The following is an 18224-nucleotide window of genomic DNA, read 5'->3' on the forward strand; positions in this document are numbered from 1 at the left end:
AGGCTTTTTCTAAATGAAAAGTTGGTTTTAGTGGCAGTTGCACTTTATGAGAAAATTTCAGCGTGGATAGCAGGACAAGAGAGAGAACAAAGACTTGTCATTCCATTTATATTATTTTTAACCCACTATTTTTAACCCACTACAGTACTATACATTGTTGTGTTGATTATTTTTTTGAAGGGCTCAACATTACAGTATGACCTTTGGGAATTCCTTTACCCTGCATGTATGAAGTTCTGTAATGTCATCCATCGCTTCCTAGTTCGTCCAACACTTCCTCATCCACACACAGTGTATTTTCCTAACAAAGGCTAATATGCTGTTTCATCCATCCACAGTTCATTTTCTTAACACAGGCCAATGTGCTATCCAATCTCCATTAGCAATTTTATGGACACATTGCCCTTTTAACCAAATAAGAACTCGCAAGCTTTCCATTGGGGTATTTTGCCTTTACCCTTTACATTGTGATGGGGTTAGCTTTAAATTAATCATTTGAATTAGTTTAAAGAAAGGTTAATAACTAATTAAATGGGGCATTGATTGAGCTAACTATAAAGAGATTGGGGAATAAACTAAAGGTAGATGGACTAACACAAGACGAAAGATTGCAATTAGTAGCATTTAAAAGATTTCAGCAGATTATCGCAAACAAACAATTGCCTATTTTAAGCTCAACGCTGTGACTCCACAAGGGGGCTTCGCTTTCAACCCACTTACTTTGTACTGCTGTGACATCGATTGAAAATCACTTTTTCCTATTTGTATGAAGTCTCTGAGTCTTCTACAGTTTGATAAGACGTGCCGTTTCTGGAGGGAAATACTTCAATCCTTTTTATACGACTCTTAACATGTTTCTCAGCATGTATGCGTGATTAGGGGACTGATAAAAGTGAATATGGCAGCAGGGTGAACATTCCAAGCATTACTCACCAGACAGCACATGACAAGCTGTGAAGAAATTGGGCAAAATGAGAGGAAACTGTTTAGGGAGGCGGGTTGCGTTACAAATGGCATCCTATTCCTCACATAGTGCACTACCTTTGATCAGAGCACTGTCCAATGCAGTGCTCTATGTAGGGAATAGGTTGCCATTTGTGAAACCGACTAAGTCAGTGGGGTTAAAAGGAGTGAAATATATGTTGAACATGACTTCCAAAATGACGCCCTGAGATGTGCCGCTGTCCTCGTCTTCGTTAACCTAATTCCTAATGTCTGCTGATAAGGAAATGATTCATGCTTTACAGGGGGAATGTTTTTACAGCGACACCCTAATCCAGTTATACATTTGCTCAGCAGAGAAACCTTTATGCATTGGACAAAATGGCAGTTCAAAGAATATTAAATATGGAATTATGGAATATTAACTATAGGGATGATGTACTACCAAATATTATTTCCCTAAAAGGCATTTAAAGTAGCTTTTAGACATTTCTTAATATTTCTTAATATTAACATGAATATTTCCTCATATTAAAAAAGCTCAAGATATTTTCATGCAAAGAACCAAAAGTTCCTTATGAGTCATCTAAAGACTGTTCTGGGTTCAGTGGATGGCCATGGGGTGGAAGAGGAATGAAGGCTACATCTGCTAACAGGAAGAAGGAGCGAAGGAATAAAGGAGGGTGGAAACGTCCAACAGGGACTGGTGTGGAAAGTGCTCAGCCACCGAAGAGGATGAAGAGAGACACTTATTTAGTCAGTGCCATATGTGCCCTTGTCAAAAAGGAGTGTAATGTAAAGGGAATAGAGTGTCATTTGAGACAAACCCACACATTTCACTGAAGACCAAAAAGTGTATGGTATCAATACCCTTCAAAGGCTCTTTAGAGGTACATGCAGCCGGATAGGAGCGAGTTTCATGATGCTTAACATGCAGAGGAAGGGATATAACTACACAGAGCATCACCCAGCCAGAATAATGACTCAGAAAGGAGTCATCCCTCTCACCCACTGTGTGGGCACAGGCGTCATTTCAACGTCTAGTCCACGTTGGTTCAACGTAATTGAATTGAAATGACGTGGGGAAAAGGTTGAATCAACCAGTGTGTGCTCAGTGGGTTGCTTCCAGAGAGGGGTTAGTTGGATGTTCCCCTTCTAACCTAGGGATGTCAGTATTGTAAGATCTTATAAATACCTTTCTTTTGCTACAGCTGGGCAGACAAGACAGATTACAGATAATAAAACCCTCACATTAATAGCAGCATTTGCCACAACAGTCATATGTTAACCTTCAAGTTAGAAAGTGTTAAAAGGTTCAAGTGGATTTAGTACTGCAGTACATCAAGCGAATGCTAAGTGCATTTTTTCGCCGTCGTGATTTCTATTCAGCTCTAGTCTATACATTTCCATTCATTCTTGTAGCAGTTGTAAAGTATCCTTTACTGGGAGATTCTTTGCCTCTGAGATTTTTATTTGGTGACCATTTTGTCGGAGATTGTTGTATCTTTATAAGCAACATGGTTGCAACGTATCCTATGCTGGGAGATCCACTGGTTTCCCTGCCACTCGGCATCTAGGCCTTTCTAGGCTTTGCCACATACAGTACAGACAAACATAGAGCTTGCGTCATCTAATACCAGACTGGCTATATTTAGGATCCATTTATCACCTTGCTGAAAGCTGGTAATCAAATAGGAATCTGTCCCACTGGTGTAATGGTGTAATCTTAGAACTCACAAGATGTTCCAGTCAACAGCAGTATATTTGAGCCCCTCATCTCTGCCTTTAATACAAATTGTCAACTTTGTACTAATCACTTTGTGTCACGCTGTATTTGAGAACGCATGCTGACAACCACAGATCTCTGCGAAGCACGCACCATACTCTCAGTAGTAGATCATACCACACATTTCAATTAAGGAACTCATTCTGGTCCTTCAAATTGATCGGGATCAGTATTGAACATCTTAACCTAATCCAATAACGTAATTTCAAACAGTTTTGCCCATTGGGTGTACTTATTCAACAAACACACCCCCAAAATTGCGTAAATTATCCCTTATAGGTATGTCCACTACAAGTCAGTCTACACTCTAATTTTTCTTGTTTTATTTGCTGGGGTCCTCAGGTAATTAGCCATAATCACTTGTGAGAAAGATGTGGTTAAGAGAAGTGGTAGAGAACTAATAGAGATTCATATGGGAATCAGGGCTTCTCCTATAGAGCTCCATTTTTATAGAATGGTTTGCCTACCCATGTGAGAGACACAGACTCGGTCTCAACCTTTAAGTCTTTATTGAAGACTCATCTCTTCAGTAGGTCCTATGATTGAGTGTAGTCTGGCCTAGGAGTGTAAAGGTGAACGGAAAGGCACTGGAGCAACAAACCGCCCTTGCTGTCTCTGCCTGGCCATTTCCCCTCTCTCCACTGGGATCCTCTAACCCTATTACAGGGGCTGAGTCACTGGCTTACTGGTGCTCTTCCATGCTGTCCCTAGGAGGGGTGCGTCACTTGAGTGGGTTGAGTCACTGATGTGATCTTCCTGTCCGAGTTGCCCCCCCCCCCCCCCCTTGGGTTGTGCCACGGCGGAGATCTTTGTGGGCTATACTCGGCCTTGTCTCAGGATGGTAAGTTGGTGGTGGAAGATATCCCTCTAGTGGTGTGGGGGCTGTGCTTTGGCCCGACCACTCCTGTCTCAGCCTCCAGTATTTATGCTGCAGTAGTTTATGTGTCGGGGGTCTAGGGTCAGTCTGTTATATGTGGAGTATTTATCCTGTCTTATCAGGTGTCCTGTGTGAATTTAAGTATGCTCTCTCTAATTCGCTGTCTTTTTCTTTCTTTTTCCCTCTTTCTTTCTCTTGGAGGACCTGAGCCCTTGGACCATGCCTCAGGACAACCTGTTCTGATGACTCCTTGCTGTCCCCAGTCCACCTGGCCATGCTGCTGCTCCAGTGTCAACTGTTCTGCCTGCGGCTATGGAACCCTGACCTGTTCACCGGACGTGCTACCTGTCCCAGACCTGCTGTTTTCAACTCTCTAGAGACAGCAGGAGCGGTAGAGATACTCTAATGATCGGCTATGAAAAGCCAACTGACATTTTCTCCTGAGAAGCTGACCTGTTGCACCCTCGACAACCAATGTGATTAGTATTATTTGACACTGCTGGTCATCTATGAACATTTGAACATCTTGGCCATGTACTGTTATAATCTCCACCCGGCACAGCCAGAAGAGGACTGGCCACCCCTCATAGCCTGGTTCCTCTCTAGATTTCTTCCTAGGTTCTGGCCTTTCTAGGGAGTAGCCACCGTGCTTCTACACCTGCATTGCTTGCTGTTTGGGGTTTTAGGCTGGGTTTCTGTACAGCACTTTGTGACATCAGCTGATGTCACAAAGGACGTTGTAAATACATTTGATTTGATTTGAATCTACTAATGTTTCATAGGGGGAAACAATGTGGTCACCAGCCAGATGGTTCCCCTTTAAATGATGTACAGCTTATAAATGCTTCATAAAGCCATCATAAAGCCTTTATAAACACTACATAAATGTGTTACAAATCATCTATAACCATATGTCAAGCTTTATAAAGGGTTCATAAATGTTGCATAACTGTGTGACATAACAACCAATGTCAAATGTGTCATAACCCACTATGTCAAATATTATGACATAACCCTGTGCTTTATAAAGGGTGACATGTGGAATAAGCCCCCGCTTAATAAAGGCCTTATAAATCATATTAAATTGAGGCTTCACAAATAATATATAACCCTGTCATGCAACTTGGTAGAGCATTGCAACACCAGGATATTGGGTTCGATTCCCAGGACCACCCATAAGAAACATTTTATATACATTATATTATATTTCACAAAACAAATTATGGAATGGCCCAACCTCTTTCCCTTTCCCTCATAGTCAATATTGAACCTCAACTTCTCCCAAAATGCTGTGCTGCAGGATGACACAATCTAAAGCAAAAAATGTTGGTAGGGCCTTTCAAAATCATTTTTTTGTTGTTTCAAATTCTGTTTTCTTGGTTTAGCTTTTCCAGGTTTTTGTATTTCCCCCTGTTTTTTTCTGATTTATCCCATTTACAACCATGCTTAAAACACATCAGGGGATGACTTTTGAGGTCTGGGAAAAATCTAAGGAACTTTTATTTTTTGATGTAGTTCCCTTTAATTCAGCATGCCCTGCACTGTTTGGTTAGTGAGTTTTCTGTAGTGCAGTAAGCACACGTGATGTGATTCGGCCGCCAATGGAATGGGTGGAGAAAAACCCAGCAACACTCCACATTATTCAGAGCCCCATGAAATGACACCACTGTACAGAATCTCAAATATTAAATATATTTTGATTTGTTTAACACTTTTTTGGTTACTACATTATTCAATATGTTTTATTTCATAGTTTTACAATGTACAGTGGCTTGCGAAAGTATTCACCCCCTTGGCATTTTTACAATTTTGTTGCCTTACAACCTGGAATTAAAATATATTTTTGGGGGGTTTGTATCATTTGATTTACACAACATGCCTACCACTTTCAAGATGCAAAATATTTTTCCTTGTGAAGCGTACAAAAAATAGGACAAAAAAAATGAAAACTTGAGCGTGCATAACTATTCACCCCCCAAAGTCAATACTTTGTAGAGCCACCTTTTGCAACAATGACAACTGCAAGTCTCTGGGTATGTCTATATAAGCTTGGCACATCTAGCCACTGGGATTTTTGCCCATTCTTCAAAACTGCTCCATCTCCTTCAAGTTTGATGGGTTACGCTGGTGTACAGCCATCTTTAAGTCATACCACAGATTCTCAATTGGATTGAGGTCTGGGCTTTGACTAGGCCGTTCCAAGAAATCTCTGGAAGACAAACAGGTTTCTCTCAAAAATGTCCTTGTATTTAGTGCCATCCATCATTCCTTCAATTCTGATCAGTTTCCCAGTCCCAGCCAATGAAAAACATCCCCACATGATGATGCTGCCACCACCATTCTTCACTGTGGGGATGGGGTTCTCGGGGTGATGAGAAGTGTTGGGTTTGCGTCAGCTATAGCATTTGATGGACAAAAAGCTCAATATTAGCCTCATCTGACCAGAGTACCTTCTTCCATATGTTTGTGGAGTCTCCCACATGCCTTTTGGTGAACACCAAATGTGTTTGCTTATTTTTTCTTTAAGCAATGGCTTTTTTCTCGCCACTCTTCCGTAAAGCCCAGCTGTGTGGAGTGCACGGCTTCAAGTGGTCCTATGGACATATACTCCAATCTCCGCTGTGGAGCTTTGCAGCTCCTTCAGGGTAATCTTTCGTCTCTTTGTTGCCTCTCTGATTGCCTGGTCCGTGAGTTTTGGTGGGAGACACTCTCTTGGCAAGTTTGTTGTGGTGTCATATTCTTTCCATTTTTTTTATAATAGATTTAATGGTGCTCCGTGGGATGTTCAAAGTTTTGGATATTTTTTTATAACTCAATCCTGATCTGTACTTCTCCACGACTTTGTCCCTGATCTGTTTGGAGAGCTCCTTGGTCTTCATGGTACCGCTTGCTTGGTGGTGCCCTTTTGCTTAGTGGTGTTGCAGGCTCTGGGGCCTTTCAGAACAGGTGTATATATACTGAGATCATGTGACAGATCACGTGACACTTAGATTGCACACAGGTGGACTTTATTTAACTAACTATGTGAATTCTGAAGGTAATTGGTTACACCAGATCTTATTTAGGGGCTTTATAGCAAAGGGTGTGAATATAAGTGCACACACCACTTTTCTGGTTTTTTGAAACAAGTCATTTTTTTTTCATTTCACCAATTTGGAATATTTTTGTATGTCCATTACATGAAATCCAAATAAAAATACATTTAAATTACAGGTTGTAATGCAACAAAATAGGAAAATGCCAAGGGGGATGAATACTTTTGCAAGGCGCTGTATCTATCTCTCTATCTATCTAATATGTGTCTCTCTCTATCTCTCTCTTTCTCTAATCTCTTTTTTTCTATCTCACTAATCTCTCTCTCTATCTAATAACTATTTTTCTCTATCTAATATCTCTCTCTCTCTCTCTCTCTCTCTCTCTCTCTCTCTATCCACCTACAATTCATCAGACACTGTTACTGTTATCATTTCAACTAGAACTCTGATGGTTGTTGTAAACTCATTTATTTACTATAATTCATTTTAGGAAAAAAATAACAAATCTCATTCCTCAACCCTCATGAAATTACCTTGACGATGACTTTTTAATTGGCAGTGTAGGAATGGTATCAAAGAAAAATAATTGAAAACCGGGATCTTATATACGACGTTCCATGTAATGTCATTTTAACCGTACTGAGATATTGCATTCTGTTAAAATGGAACCGTTGCCTATTCTATGAAAAAGCAATATGGTTTGGAGAGGTTTGTTTTGTTCTTTTTGCGTACTACCCTCTGTGCCTCCCTGGCCACTCTGTGCTATTCATAGCAGTGAACCACTGAGTGTAGGTGACTTACAGAACCTCTCATACCAGAAATCTAGACAAGCCTGAGAAAGCATTGGAAAGCAACAGGATTAGCTAACCTTTTATACCCTGTAATCCACTGTGAAGATATGGAAACGTGTGCAAACATTTTGAGATGTGGAATGGGGGCCTGGGAGCCTAACATTTGACAAGACCATTCTTAGCTGGATAGTGTTCATGTAATTAAGGCACAGGATCAAGGACATTCAAGTTTGCCATGGGCCTGGAAGTCAAATAAAAAAAATGTATACTCTAACAAAAACTAACAGAAAGTGAGGTTTGGCATGGCCATTCATAGCAGGAAATAGTTTGTTGACAGATGCACACTGCCGTGAATCATAATCACAAAGGAAACAAAGGAAAAATCACACCAATAAATCTGAAAGTCCTTGGCATTCTGCTTTTGCTTGCTTGTATTCCTCTGGCTAATTATGTTAGCACAGGAGTGAAGGACTCCTGTGGAGAGAGCTGACTGGTGATTAGCCTCATTAACAAACAGCTCCTGTAGCTTCAGACCAGGGAGACAGAAAGACAAAACAGTCACGCTTATTATCAGTCTTCATATTGCTAGCTAGGAGAGAGAGAGAGAGAGAGAGAGAGAGAGAGAGAGAGAGAGAGAGAGAGAGAGAGAGAGAGAGAGAGAGAGAGAGAGAGAGAGAGAGAGAGAGAGAGAGAGAGAGAGAGAGAGAGAGAGAGAGAGAGAGAGAGAGAGAGAGAGAGAGAGAGAGAGAGAGAGAGAGGGGGAGAGAGAGAGAGAGGGGGGGGAGGACAGAGAGAGAGAGAGAGAGAGAGAGAGAGAGAGAGAGAGAGAGGAAGGAGAGAGAGAGGGAGGGAAGAAGGAGAGAAAGGGGAAGGAGAGAGAGTGAGAGAGAGAGAGAGAGAGAGAGAGAGAGAGAGAGAGAGAGGGGAAGGAGAGAGAGGAGAGAGAGAGAGAGAGAGAGAGAGAGAGAGAGAGAGAGGGAAGGAGAGAGAGAGAGAGAGAGAGAGAGAGAGAGAGAGAGGGAGGGAGGGGGAGGAGAGAGAGAGAGAGGGGGAAGGAGAGAGAGAGAGAGAGAGAGGAAGGAAAGAGAGACAAGAGGGAGAGAGAGAGTGAGAGAGGAAGGAGAGAGAGAGGGAGGGAAGAAGGAGAGAAAGGGGAAGGAGAGAGAGTGAGAGAGAGAAAGAGGGAGAGAGAGAGGGAAGAAGGTGAGAGAGGGAAAGATTGTTTAAAATCATCACCAGAGATACATTGTCCTTAATATGATAATTCTAAACAAATTTATTGAAAGACAATAACATTCACAAACAAATGAGTGGAATGACTGCACCATTAAAAGGTAATGTAGAGCATGCTACAGCAAACAGCAAATACACACAGGCATAAGTGACACCAAAGTGGCACGGAGCCGTGGATACCTCCTCAGAGCCGTGGATACGTCCTCAGAGCCGTGGATACCTCCTCAGAGCCGTGGATACGTCCTCAGAGCCGTGGATACCTCCTCAGAGCCGTGGATACGTCCTCAGAGCCGTGGATACCTCCTCAGAGCCGTGGATACGTCCTCAGAGCCGTGGATACCTCCTCAGAGCCGTGGATACGTCCTCAGAGCCGTGGATACCTCCTCAGAGCCGTGGATACCTCCTCAGAGCCGTGGATACCTCCTCAGAGCCGTGGAGAGCCGTGGATACCTCCTCAGAGCCGTGGATACGTCCTCAGAGCCGTGGATACCTCCTCAGAGCCGTGGATATCTCCTCAGAGCCGTGGATACCTCCTCAGAGCCGTGGATACGTCCTCAGAGCCGTGGATACGTCCTCAGAGCCGTGGATACCTCCTCCTCAGAGCCGTGGATATCTCCTCAGAGCCGTGGATACCTCCTCAGAGCCGTGGATACGAGCCTCAGAGCCGTGGATACCTCCTCAGAGCCGTGGATACGTCCTCAGAGCCGTGGATACGTCCTCAGAGCCGTGGATACCTCCTCAGAGCCGTGGATATCTCCTCAGAGCCGTGGATACCTCCTCAGAGCCGTGGATACGTCCTCAGAGCCGTGGATACGTCCTCAGAGCCGTGGATACGTCCTCAGAGCCGTGGATACGTCCTCAGAGCCGTGGATACATCCTCAGAGCCGTGGATACATCCTCAGAACCATGGATATGTCCTCAGAGTCATGGATATGTCCTCAGAGCTGGAGATATGTCCTCAGACCTGGAGATATGTCCTTGGAGTGGTGGATACATCCTCAGAGCCATGGCTACATCCTCAGAGCCATGGATATGTCCTCAGATCTGGAGATATGTCCTCGGAGTGGTGGATACATCCTCAGAGCCATGGACACGTCCTCAGGGCCGTGGATACATCCTCAGAGCTGTGGATACACCCTCCGAGCTGTGGATACATCCTCAGAGCCGTGGATACATCCTCAGAGCTGTGGATACACCCTCCGAGCTGTGGATACATCTTTCAGTCTCACAGTGTGGCCTCTCTGCTTGCCTGCTGGGGACGGGTCTCTGAACCCTGGAGGGAAACAGAGGTATTTTTTACCTCTCAGTTGTTCATCACATTATTAACCTCATGGGGGCTTTCGTAATTCTATGTTGTTGCCAATCACAGGAAGCAGAGAACTGTGAATAGCTGATGAAGTCATAAGCAGTGCTGGTTGTTTGATTCTACGCCTCTCTGATTTTAAAATGATACATGTCAAAAGGTCAGGTTGACCAAGCTTCTGTTTGTGACATGTTTTTCTTGTTTACAGCCTAGTTTAGATACAGTAGGACTATTTACACCTGCTTAACCATGTTCATGATTACCGGTACCATAGTGCATGCAAGCCAAAGCTTTTATTCAAATAATTTATAAAACCACCTATCACAGTTTTATTGAATTAATCATTTTTGACAAAATTTGACGGCGCCTGTCTTTCCCACTCATTTGGGATAGAGGCATATAACTGGATCCACTGATATGGGACATGGACTCTTCTCAACTCGCTTAGCCTCTGGCTTGAAAAGTGGCAGCTAGATCCTAAAAAGGGAATGTGCGTGTTAGCAGGCATGCAGGGCAGGCAGCAGTCTTGTAACTTCTTCACTGTGCATCTGTGACTTAGAGACTGCTAATATTTCTTTAGATGTAGGTGAGAAAGAGAGTGGAGTAAGGCTTCATTTATCCTCTCTCTCACACCTTTTTCTCCCTCGCTCTCACTCTTTGTCACTCTCTCTCTCTCTCAGCCAGCTGGCGTACGTCTGGCCTGAACAGGCCATTAGTCTCAGGTGAATGTTGGAGCATGCAGCGTTGCTGAAAGTTCACACCCCTTGCTAAGTGATAATTATTGCAACTTATCACTTCTTAGCACATCTTACACTCCCATTGGATCCTTCTCTCGTATGCAGGCTATATGACTGACGAATGTTTTTGCTGTTAGTGACGTCATCAACATGATCACCCTTTTCATCGTTGTTGTCATTATCATAATCCTCTTCTTCATCAGCATCGTTATCATGTGTGTCGTCTCTTAGCCCATACTGTAGGTTTTACTATTTGGTGTCCTCAAACTATCCCAAAGACAACTCTGAAGTTAATCTTAAAGTCTACTTCCCAATTCCCTCAAAACTTCAACAACAAAAATCAAAGTAATATACAATAGAGGACTGTACGTCAAATTGAGATTTCAATTTGTCTCCCATTATGTTGCATGTCTTCAAGCATCTGTGACACAGGATATGGACTTCACAGGATGATTTCCCAGTTTTTCTCCCTTGAACTTTCGCTCCAGCCTCTTTATGCAGCCATCAGCAGTCTCTTCTTTTTGATGCCCTGCTCTGCTCTGCTCACTGTTCTGTGCATTTTACTGCGTGCATATGAAATCAAATGTGGCGTCTCTTCAAGTGAGCCTCCATAATCCCTAAGTGCATTATGGGAACACTGCAGTGAGACATGCAAAGTGACAGTGGTGGCTCTGAATATTGTACGCTTTATCTAGTTCCCCTCGGTGGCCTTCTTCCTCCTTCACTCTTCCAGATGTACTTAAGCTATTTCCACCCCACAATCCTCCTGCATATGAATTCCATTACAGTTAGTTTAATGTTCAAGAGCACATCTTTTTAATTTTCAAAGTCATATTGCTGCTGATTTTATATTACCTGGTCTCATTTAAAAAGTTTTGGTAAGAAATGAAAAAGTGGAAATGGTGCGGAACAGAATGATGCAGATTTACCCATGAGGTATTACATATTACTTTGTAAAGTTTCAGAAGCTGACTGTATAAATATTGTATTGCCTACTTGCAAGCATCCAGTTTAGAGCACAGTGTAACCCAAATAAAACTAGCAAATAAAATGAAGCCAAAAGTCCTATTTTGCCTGTAGAGACTGACACAAATGCAATACTGAGCACAAATGCATTTTATAATTTAGGAATGACATTTAATTTATTTGTTTGTAGACCTCAATCTGATTTTTCATAAACTCCATTTTCCCCTAATGGGCTTAGCTCATCCCATGCTTCAAACTTTTGATTATATTTCAATTTGCAAAGGCCATATTGTGGTAAGAGGCAAATTAAACAACCATAATAAAACATTGACAATTGTCAAATAAAATGTTTCACTTTGTTGTTGAACTCCAGCCCATCAAGGTGAGGTTAAGAACCATGGCCCAGAGTCGCCAAGGCACTAAAGTTTCTCTGTATTTATGGTTTGGTTTAGTTTGAAATCATGATTTGGGTAATCTTAACATGTTTGATATTACCCTCCTGTGGATGCTAAGGACTGGCTAATCCGTATTCCATTTATTTTACACCTAGAGTGTCTCTGTGATCTATTTATGGATTGCAGTGGTGGAAAAAGTACCCAATTGTCATAGATTAATAGAAAATGTAAAAAGTTATGTAGTGAAGTAAAAGTTGTCAAAAATAGAAATAGTAAAGTACAGATACCCCAAAAAACTATTAAGTAGTACTTAAGTATTTTTTACTTAGTGTAAGTACTTTATACCACTGTGCAGATGATTGGTGTGTCATTATGCCCTGCTTTCCCATGGAACTACATATGACACATGTTCAATGTTCTCTCATGTTACATGAAGATGTGTTAAATAATAATAGCCTGGAACAGAAAAAGGTCAAAAGGTGAACACCAAAAGTTTGCCCAAATGCCAGATGAGCTGGTCCATCTTTAGCCCAGTGGTCCTGTCTAAATGGTTGCATTTGGACAGAATGTTGATTATTTCGTTTTTTGTGTTAGAAATGCCTGTCCTGAATTCAGATCTGTCATGTGTGCTCCCTCTCCGGCCTCTAGGTCACCAGGCTGCTCGTTATCGCGCCGGACTCACCTGGACTCCATCACCTCCTTGATTACCTGCCCTACATGTGTCACTCCCTTTGGTTCCTTTCCCAGGTGTCATTGTTTCTGTTCCAGTGTCATGTCTGTGCATGTTTCTTGTTTTGTATTAAGTTGTGTTTATTTATTTAAACACTCACTCCCTGAACTTTCTTCCCAACTCTCAGCGCACATCGTTACAATATCCCAGTTCAGTCCTGGTGAACGCTCTGGCAATTTGGAGAGAAACCTTCAACATTGATGTTACTTTAGCAATTAATATGATAATTAAATTATATTAATTAATCCCAGATGGATTAAGTGTTCGTCAATCAAGCATTAATTTAGTCACAAAGACAACCAGCAACAATAGAAGTAGCAACAACAGCAGGTAGAAAACAACATTTCAGTCAATAGAATATAAGTAATTAGTTTAGTTTAGATTTAAAGTTTCCAAGAGCAATGCAAACCACGTGTTATACACTTCATCCACCCCAACCTCCTCCCTGCAGCAGAGAATTATGCTAGTCTCACTCCAATGTGTCCAGTAATAAGACATTTAACAAGTATGTATATTGACATGAAGTAAAAATAGTATAGGATCAAATACATATCTGATCATTTGACGTACATGTTATAATGTTCTACTGTATGTATGTTTCCTTTTTCGTGTTAGGATCCAGAGTGTCTGACTTGAGGTACTGCCAGGAGTTGCTCCATTCTGCCTGGGGCAGTTCAACCTCGTGGAGTTGCATGTGGTGTTTGGGGCTGTTGTGTATGAGACGCTCTGTGCCCTGGTTAAGCTGATGTGGGTGATTTGGTTTTGAGAGTCTCCATGATTGTTTCCACCGGTCCAGTGATACTGAGTTGTTGGATTCTGGGGCGACAGATAACCTCCAAGACTCTGCCCAGTCCTCCAACTGCTGCTGGTGCTGCTTTGTCTTCCAAGATTCAGACCATTCATTCTGAGGCATGCTGTTTTCAGCATGATCGACACCCAGGCACTTGTAAGTCTTATGCTTATTGGACAAAAACACAAAATCATTTTGGGCTTTTGTGTTGTTTTTTGACAGATATGGACAATATATCTTCCAGGAACCATTCCATTCTCTCTGTTGTTTTTCGCCTTCACTTTCTGCAGTTGACACTTTCCAAGACTGTTGCCAGTCTGAGAAAGGTGTGTTAATCTTGTGGAACTGGAGATGCAGTGGCACATCAGGCATATCTATCTGTGATTCAATTTCTTCGGCCTCTGCCTGGGACTGAGGTTGATTTTTCAAAGATTTCCAGGACTCTACCCCTTCTGGTGAGGACGTAATGTTTTCATCAAGCTGGGAGATCAACAGATCCTTGAACAGCTTGTGTTTTAGTGATACACGGAGATACTGACGATTCTGGGAGTCTATAGAGGCCCTGTATGAGTGATGTTCATGACAAGAACTCCAGGACTCCTGCCAATCCTTCAGATAGGGATTGTTGTTTTGAACATTGTTACCTGCGACCTTCCAAGATTCTGTCCAACCTGGCAAGAAGCCATCGGGCTGTACTCTTTCTGTAACCATCTTGTTCTCAGTATGCTGCTTGTGTAAAGGCTTGAGTGTCTTCCATGCATCCTCCCACTCCGGAAGGTTTACTTTGTTATCCAAACGCTTAGCATTCAGTAGTTTGTTGCTTTGTTCCCGGCTGAACGCTGGCCATCCCTGCTGCCAGGATGTTGTTTGTGTGTGCAGTAAGCGACTGAATAGCAGTGGTCGACACTTGAAGGGCTTTGCCCATTCATTGAAAGGTAGGTTTCTGTCCTGCTTAAACGCCCTCCACCATTTTTTTCCAGATGGGACGTCCTTCTGTGGGGGCTTCAGGATTTTCCAGGAATCACCCCAGATTGCCTGGTTAAGATTGTATTTGTAAGGCTGAGGATGTGATGGTGTGCTGGCTTTCAGCATCTCCTCCTCTGGTTTTGGGGCTAGGGGCTGTGCCTTCTTGGGTGAGGTGGGGCTCTCATCCTCTGGCTTGAACCTCCATGATTCTGCCCAATCATTCAAAGGAATCTCTATTAGATGTGACAAATGTTTAGAGGAAGCAGAATGGCTATCTTTTTCCTCCTCCTCCTCCTCCTGTGTCGTAGTGTATTGGGTCGGCTTGATGGTCTTCCAGCATTCAGACCATTCATTCTGGACCATACAGTCAACACTAAAAAAACATTCAGTCTTATGCCTTGAGAAAAATACAACATCCCTTTGGGGTTTTAAGTCATTTCTATTTAGGTTCGTCCAAGATATCTTCCAGGAATCCGCCCATTCTGTTGAAGGATGTTGTTCATCTTTACCTGCTACAGCTTGCGCAGTTGACACTTTCCAAGACTCATGCCAGTTTGAGAAAGGTGTGTTAAGCTTGTAGAACTGAAGATGCAGTGGGACATGGGACATTTCCAACTCTGATTCCGTTTCTTCTGAATCTGACTGGGACTGAGGATAAGGTTTCACAGATTTCCAGGACACAATCCACTCGTATGAAGATGGGATTTCCTCATCAAGCTGGGAGCTCAACAGCTCATTGGTCAGCAAGCATTTTGACATTATCATAGCATGATGGCAATACTGGAAGTCCATAAAGGACTTGCAACAGTGGTGTTCTTGGCACAAACTCCAGGACTCATGCCAATCCTTCCAATATGGATTGCTGTTTTGTTTCCAAGATTCTTTCCAACCTGGCAAAAAAGTATGTTGGGGAGGCATGGAGGTCTTCCAGGATTTAGACCATTCACTCTGAGGCATGCTGTCAACACCCCGGAACCTTTGGGTCTTGTACTTATTTGAGAAAAACACAACATCTCTTTGGGCATTTGTGTCATTTTGATGCTGACTACATATCTTCCAGGAACCTTTCCATCCATCTTCAATTGCTTCATTGTTTGCAGTTGACACTTTCCAAGACTCGTGCCAGTTTGAGAAAGGTGTGTTAAGCTTGTGGAACTGGAAATGCAGTGGCACATGGGACATTTCTACCTTTAATTCAGTCCCTTTGGGCTCTGACTCGGACTCTTGGTACTGGGGCTGAGATTTCACAGATTTCCAGGACTCTATCCAATCTGATGAAGATGGGATATCCTCATCAAGCTGAGAGATCAACAACTCATCGGACAACACATGTTTTGACATCAACTGGGAGTCTATGGGGGCCTTGTACCAGTGGTGTTCTTGGCACAAACTCCAGGACTCGTGCCAATCCCTCAGATATCGGCCACTGTTTTGGACATTTTCACCTGCGACCTTCCAAGATTCTGTCCAGCCTGGGAAGAAGGCTTTGAGCTGTACTGTTTCTGTAATCATCTGGTTCTCAATGTGTTGCTTGGATAAAGATTTGGATGTCTTCCAAGCATCCTCCCACCCTAGAAGGTTTACTTCGACATCCAAAGGCTTAGCTTTCAATAGTTTGTTGCTTTGTTCCCAGCTTAACACTGGCCATCCTCGCTGCCACCACTCTGTTTGCTGGTGAAGGATGAAACTGAATAACAGTGGTCGACATTTGAAGGGCCTTGCCCATTCGCTGAGAGGTAGGTATCTATCTGGCTTAAAATCCCTCCACCATTTTTCCTCAGGTTGGACTTCCTGCTCTGGGGGCTTCAGGCTCTTCCATGACTCATCCCAGCCTCCGGCTGGTTTGAGAACTTGGGGCTTTGCCCTCTTGGGTGGTTTCTTTTTGGGTGGTGGGGATGGAGCAGGTTTGGGAATCTTTGGTGGTGGTACCACCTTAAACATGGCTCTTTCGATGTCAGCATCAATGTCTGGGATCACCGCAACCTTTCTGAAGTCAGATATGTTGCTGCCCTTTCCTTTCTTCTCCGCTGCCGTAGGAGTTCCATTTGTGTTCGCCAGGCGAGACTGCCACTTTTTATAAAGCCTGTGGAAGACAGCACCACAGCAGGGTACATTTTTTAAATAATAACACAATAATATTAAACTGCCCTTATACTGTAGGTTGTTATTCAATAATCACTTTTTAAAAACAATTCAATTGTTTTTTAAAAATCAAATCCAGCATGAACTGTTGTAATGCATTGCAGTGTATTACATATTATAAACTGGTTGGTTCGAACCCTGAATGCTGATTGGCTGACAGCCGTGGTACATCAGACCGTATATCACGGGTATGACAAAACATTTATTTATACTGCTCTAATTACGTTGGTAAGCAGTGTATAATAGCAATCAGGCACCACAGAGATTTGCGGTAAATGGCCAATATACCACAGCTAAGAACAGCCCTTAGTCGTGGTATATTGTCCATATACCACACCCCCTCAGGCCTTATTGCTTAATTGCACACGCATTATCAAGGTGTTATGACTGACAAAGCTGTTCCTGTAGGTCCCTGGGCATTCAAAGATTGACATGCTTTGAGAAAGAGTGGATAAGGATATGATGCCACACATTCTTAAAGAAATATGCATTTGAATCCAAACCATGAATATATGTACTTTGAAGTGATAGTTCACTTTTTGAAAGAATTTATTTTGAGAAAGATTCATGTGAGTTGTATGTTCAGTCTTACCCATTCAAGGCACTCTTTCCTTGTCTCTCCTTTTCCAGTTGTCCCTTCTGACTGAACTGCTTAGCTCTGTTCTCCCATTGGTTCCTGAGCTGGAAGTTGTCGTACACTGTCCCTTTATCCCTGTCTGACGACATCATGCCACCTCCTGACAGGAAAACACATTGCGTGTATAACACCATTTTAGTGTAGCCCAGACACTGGTATGAATGAAAGAATTACATAAATATTAAGGCTCGTATAAGTTCAAGAGTATAAGAGTTCAGGTTCAAGAGTCTACCCAGTGCAAACAATAACACAGGAATAAAAAACTACCATTTTAATGCTCTAAATGTATCAAATATGTTTTTACAGTCAAAGTGCAGTGTAAAAGCCCATGTAAGTGCCCATAAAAAATGGAGCTATTCTTGGGAGAGCAACAGCTGTTCCATGGACACCATAAACAGCCACTAAGGTTAATACAAGCTAGCTAGTTGGAATAACACAAAATAACTGGTTTTGAATTTCACTAACTTTATGATCCAAAACAAAGACTAGCTAGCTCTTACTTCTTGGCCAGGGCTCCTGTGAAAAAAATAGATTATTTTCCCAATGTCACTGGTCTGGATAAAGAACGATAGATATATAAATCTTCCTCCCTTGCTCCATTACTGTGTGTACAGCGCACGATTTCTTGTCTGTGTGACTTTCCAAACTGACTCACCCCCTGTGCTATAATTGGCTGAGAAACTGAAGCTTCAGTCATGGGATGAATCCAATCCCAGGTTGTGGTATATACTGTAGATTCATTACGAAGACAAACAGTTCCACTGAAAGAGGAGAAAAGTTAAATATCATAGGGCCATGCCATGAGTTCTATGTAGCCTATGACGCTGAAGAAAAGGGACATTTCAAAATTCAGGAGAAGTGAAATTGAATGTATTTGTTTAAATAATAACTTAA

At 42.5% G+C, this 18224-nt stretch overlaps 1 long non-coding RNA gene across 1 annotated transcript; it reads right to left on the reverse strand.

Moving 5' to 3' along the window:
* Positions 1–13150: 13150 nt before the first annotated feature.
* On the reverse strand, positions 13151–17951 carry LOC135563832 (uncharacterized). Its single transcript, XR_010460588.1, has 3 exons — positions 17831–17951; positions 17286–17430; positions 13151–16634 (listed from the first exon to the last, which is right to left on the reverse strand). It is a non-coding gene; the product is annotated as an uncharacterized LOC135563832 (long non-coding RNA).
* Between the last annotated feature and the right edge of the window lie 273 nt (positions 17952–18224).

Source organism: Oncorhynchus nerka, linkage group LG22, assembly GCF_034236695.1.
Source record: "Oncorhynchus nerka isolate Pitt River linkage group LG22, Oner_Uvic_2.0, whole genome shotgun sequence".
Lineage (NCBI taxonomy): Eukaryota > Metazoa > Chordata > Actinopteri > Salmoniformes > Salmonidae > Oncorhynchus > Oncorhynchus nerka.